This window comes from Octopus sinensis, unplaced genomic scaffold (assembly GCF_006345805.1).
Source record: "Octopus sinensis unplaced genomic scaffold, ASM634580v1 Contig12584, whole genome shotgun sequence".
NCBI lineage: Eukaryota > Metazoa > Mollusca > Cephalopoda > Octopoda > Octopodidae > Octopus > Octopus sinensis.
This window is the reverse complement of record NW_021832626.1, coordinates 16,776-24,772: the sequence shown is the minus strand read 5'-3', so window position 1 is coordinate 24,772 and position 7,997 is coordinate 16,776.

Sequence of the window (7,997 nt, the reverse complement as noted above, 5' to 3'; positions counted from 1 at the left end):
ATATATGGATCGATGGAAGCACTCCGTCGGTTACGACGACGATGGTTCCGGTTGATCCGAATCAACGGAACAGCCTGCTCGTGAAATTAACGTCTAAGTGGTTGAGCACTCCGCAGACACGTGCACCCTTAACGTAGTTCTCGGGGATATTCAGCGTGACACAGAGAGTGACAAGGCCGGCCCTTTGAAATACAGGTACAACAGAAACAGGAAGTAAGAGTGTGAGAAAGTTGTGGTGAAAGAGTACAGCAGGGATCACCACCATCCCCTGCCGGAGCCTCGTGGAGCTTTAGGTGTTTTCGCTCAATAAACACTCACAACGCCCGGTCTGGGAATCGAAACCGCGATCCTATGACCGCGAGTCCGCTACCCGAACCACTGGGCCATTGTGCCTCCACTTTAAAAATATATAAATGATATGTAAACAGAGCCTGTATTCAAAGCAGAGTCAAAGTCCATCTATTGAATTTGGTCCTCTATGACGAAGTATTTTATATATGATCGTGTCTGTGTACTTCGTTTATTATGTACTCTGTGAATATAATTCTCCTTCATAAGCTTTTCATTCAGTTCTACCTGTTGTACTCTGATTACATGACTGCTAGTTAAAGACTTCTGAACCAGCAACAGCTTTCAATTTCTTACTAGTATTTCATATGTACCAAGGTATTTCTGCTGTTCAGAAATTTGCCTGGTAACATTTAAAAATCCAAATGTTTTGTTAATTTTTCTGCTAAAGCCTTGAACATGATTTTTCTACTAAAGCCTTGAACAATCCGTAGTTCTTTAACGTCTGCATCGTATATTTTGGGGAAAAATTCCCAGGAGAACCTACATGACTTCAGACGCGTCCACCAGACACGTTCTTTCGCCATAGCCACAAGTATGATGAAATAGCTCTTCCTTCTCATTTGAAGGAATGAGGCGTGACGATATTAACGATAGACTCGGCTGATAAACTTTGAGCCTCTGCAAATCCCAAATTTTATTTTGGTTTGCACGAGCAACTCTTTATCGAAGCCTCATACTGTCGATAATTGCTTGAAATGTGGAGTAGATTAACAGCCGACAAGTGATGGAGGTTCGTTTTTTTTATCTTATTTGCTTTGTTTTCCATTTGTTTCTCTCGTTGTTCGCATACTTAAGTTTGCCTTCGTATTTCATGTTGTCTTCGTATTTCGTAATGTGACGACCCGTACCCATATACACACACACACACACACATATATATATATATTATATATATATATATATATATATATATATATATATATATATATACATAAATACATACATATAAATATATATATATATATATGTGTACATATATATGTATGCATATATGCATGTGTATATATTTTTTATTCATAACATATCGTATATATATATATATATATATATATATATATATATATACCACTCCAACGACGCCGTGAACGCTACATTTTCTGTATGATGTGGAGAATATTCCATCAGCGCTGTCCGGATGATGTTGGCATCACCTTCAAAATACATCCAAGGCTTGGACCACAGGCCATCCGTCCACAACAAAAATCTAAATCGCATCTCATAACAACAATACGGCACAATTATTTCACCTCAATTGGACCCGCTCTCTTCAACATTACACCAGGACACGTCAAAACAGAAACTGACCACACAAAATTCGAGAAGTCTTTGAACAAATTCCTTCAAACAGTCCCGGACAAACCACCCACACCTGGATATGTCTCCGCAAACAATAACTCTCTGCTCGAATGGGCCTTGGTGCCCAAATCCTGAATTGGAAGACTTCACCAGGTGGTGCTATTAAGTTAGACAAGGCATGGGCCAATACTGGCCAAAACCTTTCTAAGTTATTCTAAGTTATATATAAAACTTAGATATGTTTCAACCAAAGATTGGTCCAGGCCATGTCTAACTTAATAGCACCACCTGATAGGATTATCTGAATCCTGTTTGAGTCAAGTTTCCTTTATGGTGCATTCAAATAGTGAGTTTTTGTTGGGTGAGTTGTATCCAATTATGGGTGGCTTATCTGGTATTCCTTGAAGGAATCCATCCAGACTCCGTTTAAATTTGATGGGATCCTTTTCCTCTTTGATCTCTTTCGGGACAACTGAGATCGTCATCAACAATTACATATATATATATGTATATATATATATATGTATGTATATATGTATATATGTATGTATGCGCTGCAGAATGGAATTGAATCCGAAACCATGTGATGCACAAGAGATTCTAAGTGTCACAGTAATACCTGCTGCACCGGGATATTTTATCTACAATTTTGTCGTGTTTCCATTCCAGTCTTGAAAACATATTTTCTCCTAAGATCTGACAAGGAAAATGGCTGCAGTTTTTTCTTTTCTAATAGAAGAAATATCACCTAAGAACTACAGCATTATTCGAATAACGTATGTCCTGCTTCAGGCTTAACGTCGTTCCACATATAATTATGACAACAGTTGCCTGAAGTAACGCAAGGTCGATGTACTATCATTAGATCTACATAACAATCATTACATAACGCCGCAGAACAATTGTGGGGAGTATAGTTATATATAATATGTATGTATTCCATTAAGTCACAAGAATGATGGAAATAATGATCATTTACGTGATATTTAACTCCAAGTGGATTACAGTCTTGTAAGCCATGTTATCTTCACAATGTACACACAAAACAATGCACATTAAATACTCAGATTATTATTGTTTCGCCATGCATTTCCGTGTCTTTAAACTCATAATCCTCTACTCGGCAACTGAAAAGTTGATTTCATGGAAAACTTCTTTGTTAAAAGTCGTAATATAGTAGGTATAAAAATGTATGAGTGAGACAAAAGTAGCGAGGAAATTGGAAACAAAGAAAATAGTATCAAAGAAGAGGAGAAAAAACATGAAAATGTTGCAATAAATAAAGTGTATGTTAAGATATGAAGTAAAATATGACTGACAAAAATATGGAACACTCACATTTCGAGAGCTACAAATCAGAAGAAATTATCAAAACCCTATTAAGAAAAGACTGAGTACGCAATATCGTCCACTGTTGATATATATATATATATATATATATATATATATATATATAGATAAGAAAGTTTGTTTGGTAAAGCCCGTGGGTGAATATATAAGAAAATAGTAAAGTGTGAAAAAACGACAGAAGGCTTAAATGTTAAAAAATATATATATTTGTGTCAAAATGTCTGGAGAATATTGGAAAAATTTTTTTTCCTTTCCTTAAAATGACATAATTTTAAAATTTTTAAAGAAATTACCGTTTCGCGTGTAGCTTTTCAAATTTCTTGTAACGTTATGTTTATATTGCATGGAATTATCGTTGTTTTTATTTCCAGGAGATTTCTAAATAAGGGGAGGTAGTGAGTGATTTTTTCCGGTGTAGCGGAGATAATCGCTTAAAATTTTTTTTTCCCTCTTCCTTGTTAATTTCTCTGTGTCAGTATGTTCGGATGGTTGAGTCTGGGTTTGTACTTTTCAATGAAGAATGTTTCCTTGTTCAGTCTCATTTGTGTTGATGATCCGAAAGCACATTGGTAAAATGGGAAGATTAAAAATTGTGGCAGTAGTTGCTTTGCGCATTTCTCAATGTGCTCACTAAAAGGTATCATTCTATATTCTGGGAATGCAATCTGTTGTCGATGCAGTGTGCATCTGCGCCTGAGTGATAGTCCCGTGGAACCCACGTAGTCTTGGTGGCAGCCCGAGCATTTAATAACATAAATTATGTTTTCAGAGGCACAAGTAAAGTTAGATTTGATCTTAAATTTCTGTCCCTCTTTAAAGAAGAATTCTGATCCTTCCAATAGGTTAGGACATGTTGCACAGTTCGATCTACCACATTTTTTTACTTTTGCATCCGTAATTTTAGAAGACAATTTTGCCTTTGTGAGAATCTTTTTAAGTGATTTAGGCTGTTTGTAGCTTTTAATGATTTGGTGTATGTTTAGAATTTCCTTTAATTTTGGGTTTTTATGAAGTATTGGTAAATTCTGGGTGATGATGGTGAAGGCTTCTTTGTTTCTGGGGTTGTATGTAGATATGTAAGGTAGTATTTTCGGGGAAGGTGTGTTGTTGTGTTGAACTTTTCTTAAAGTTTCTATGTTGATTTCTGTTGCACGTCTGATCCCATCCTCTATGAGTTGAGCTGGGTAATGTCTGTCAATTAGGGTGTTTTTGAGTTCTTGCAGTCTAAAGTTCCTGGTATTTTGTTCTGACACTATTGTGCATATCCTTCTTGCAAGGTTGAAGGGGATGTTTGTTTTAGTGTGTCTTGGGTGGCATGAATTAAAAAGAAGGTATTGTTTGGCGTCTGTGGCTTTGTAAAAAATGTCTGTTTTTATTTTAAGGTTATTTTTTTTAATTAGTATATCCAAGAACGGGAGCTCCTTTTGGTTGTATTCCATTGTGAACTGTATATTTGGGTTTATGCTGTTCAATAGGTTTTTAAATTTTAGGAGTTTATCTATGTTTTCATTCCAGAGAATGAAACAATCGTCTAGGAATCGTTTCCAATTCTCTTTTATGTATTGAGAGAGGGAGTTTCCAAAGATTGATAGAGATTCCTGGTAAATGATTATTTCCATGTATCCCATTGTTAAGTTCGCAATGACTGGTGCTGCCCTTGTACCCATAGCAATTCCGGATTTTTGACGGTAAAATGTATTGTCAAACATGAAGTGGTTATTGTGTAGGATGAATTCAATTGATTTAGTAATGAATTCCTTACTGATCCTTTTTGGTATTTCTTCCGGAAATTGGTCTAACCAGAATTGTATTGCCTCCAGTCCATAATTATGAGGTATACTGGTATACAAGTTGACTACATCAAATGAAACCAGGATTGTTTCTTCCTTGGTTTTTTTTGGAAGGTGGTTTAACATATCTAAGTCATCTCTGATATGGCTATCGATATGTTTAAGGAAGGGTTTCAAGAGGATGTCCATAAGTAGACTTAGTCTGTGTGTTTCACAGGTTGGGCCAGCTACAATGGGTCGTAGTTTTAGGTCCCCCGGATTAGGTGTGTGTATGTATGTCTTTGGTGATTTTTTAATGGTTTCATTTATAATTTGACTTTTATGAATTTTTGGCAGACCATAGAAAAGGCTAGGTTTGCATTTAAAGTTTGTTAGGAAATCAATCTCTTTGGTTGTCAGTTCCTTTTCATGGGTTTTAATTAGTGAAGATAGAGTTTTCATTATTTTTTGTGGGGTGTAGTTGGTAATTTTTTCATAATGTAGGTCTTCATCAAGCAAGGAAATTACAAGATTTCTGTAGTATGATGTATCCATTATTACAACTGCATTTCCCTTGTCCGCTTCCTTAATGGTTATATCTTCATCATTTTGGAGTTCTATCAGTTCTTTCCATTGTGTATTGTTAAAATTTGGGTTAGCTTTCTGTTTATGTATAGTATGGTAGGGGAAGTTCTCAATGTGGTTACAGAATTCGTCAAGATCTTTATTTCTTCCTCTGTGTGGGATGTGTTCACTTTTGTTCTTGACAAGTGATTCATCTTCAGTATTGAAACTGTTTGATGCTTCTGCTAGTCTTAATTTTCTGCAAAATTCTGTTATATTATCCTTGAGTTCATTTAGGTTTGCTCTGCGTGGAGTTGGTGTAAATTTGAGCCCTTTTGCGAGGATGTCAATTTTTATGTTAGAAAGAGGTTTGGTTGAAAGATTGATTATCTTCGGTTTTTCCTTATTACTAGGTTCCAGCCTGTGTCTGGTGTCCCTGGTCCCTGGCTAAAAAATGTTGGGTGTAATTTTGTTTGTATGAGTTGTCTGTGAGGTTGTGTGGTATTTGGTCGGGGGAGTGGTGGTATTGTTGGCTCCGATCGTTGTGTGTGTGTGGGAATCTATGGTTGTTAATGCTTGTGGTGTGTGTAAAATTTCTGTATGGGGAATATTTTTGTTTCGAACTTCTTGTATGTGGGATGTTGCTTGACATAGTGTTTCTTTGCGTTTGTCTTGTGTTTAGTGGGGACCAGTAGTTTTGGTTCATGGGGTAGTAGTGATTTGTGTGTGGTGTATTTCTTATCCTAGTGTCGTATTGTGCTGTATGGTGGTTGGGTCTGGTATTAGGATGTTGTTGGTTTGTTCTGTTTTTGGTGTAATTTCTTTCATAGACGCGTCCTCTTGACGAATTCTGTAACCACATTGAGAACTTCCCCTACCATACTATACATAAACAGAAAGCTAACCCAAATTTTAACAATACACAATGGAAAGAACTGATAGAACTCCAAAATGATGAAGATATAACCATTAAGGAAGCGGACAAGGGAAATGCAGTTGTAATAATGGATACATCATACTACAGAAATCTTGTAATTTCCTTGCTTGATGAAGACCTACATTATGAAAAAATTACCAACTACACCCCACAAAAAATAATGAAAACTCTATCTTCACTAATTAAAACCCATGAAAAGGAACTGACAACCAAAGAGATTGATTTCCTAACAAACTTTAAATGCAAACCTAGCCTTTTCTATGGTCTGCCAAAAATTCATAAAAGTCAAATTATAAATGAAACCATTAAAAAATCACCAAAGACATACATACACACACCTAATCCGGGGGACCTAAAACTACGACCCATTGTAGCTGGCCCAACCTGTGAAACACACAGACTAAGTCTACTTATGGACATCCTCATGAAACCCTTCCTTAAACATATCGATAGCCATATCAGAGATGACTTAGATATGTTAAACCACCTTCCAAAAAAAACCAAGGAAGAAACAATCCTGGTTTCATTTGATGTAGTCAACTTGTATACCAGTATACCTCATAATTATGGACTGGAGGCAATACAATTCTGGTTAGACCAATTTCCGGAAGAAATACCAAAAAGGATCAGTAAGGAATTCATTACTAAATCAATTGAATTCATCCTACACAATAACCACTTCATGTTTGACAATACATTTTACCGTCAAAAACCGGAATTGCTATGGGTACAAGGGCAGCACCAGTCATTGCGAACTTAACAATGGGATACATGGAAATAATCATTTACCAGGAATCTCTATCAATCTTTGGAAACTCCCTCTCTCAATACATAAAAGAGAATTGGAAACGATTCCTAGACGATTGTTTCATTCTCTGGAATAAAAACATAGATAAACTCCTAAAATTTAAAAACCTATTGAACAGCATAAACCCAAATATACAGTTCACAATGGAATACAACCAAAAGAAGCTCCCGTTCTTGGATATACTAATTAAAAAAATTAACCTTAAAATAGAAACAGACATTTTTTACAAAGCCACAGACGCCAAACAATACCTTCTTTTTAATTCATGCCACCCAAGACACACTAAAACAAACATCCCCTTCAACCTTGCAAGAAGGATATGCACAATAGTGTCAGAACAAAATACCAGGAACTTTAGACTGCAAGAACTCAAAAACACCCTAATTGACAGACATTACCCAGCTCAACTCATAGAGGATGGGATCAGACGTGCAACAGAAATCAACATAGAAACTTTAAGAAAAGTTCAACACAACAACACACCTTCCCCGAAAATACTACCTTACATATCTACATACAACCCCAGAAACAAAGAAGCCTTCACCATCATCACCCAGAATTTACTAATACTTCATAAAAACCCAAAATTAAAGGAAATTCTAAACATACACCAAATCATTAAAAGCTACAAACAGCCTAAATCACTTAAAAAGATTCTCACAAAGGCAAAATTGTCTTCTAAAATTACGGATGCAAAAGTAAAAAAATGTGGTAGATCGAACTGTGCAACATGTCCTAACCTATTGGAAGGATCAGAATTCTTCTTTAAAGAGGGACAGAAATTTAAGATCAAATCTAACTTTACTTGTGCCTCTGAAAACATAATTTATGTTATTAAATGCTCGGGCTGCCACCAAGACTACGTGGGTTCCACGGGACTATCACTCAGGCGCAGATGCACACTGCATCGACAACAGATTGC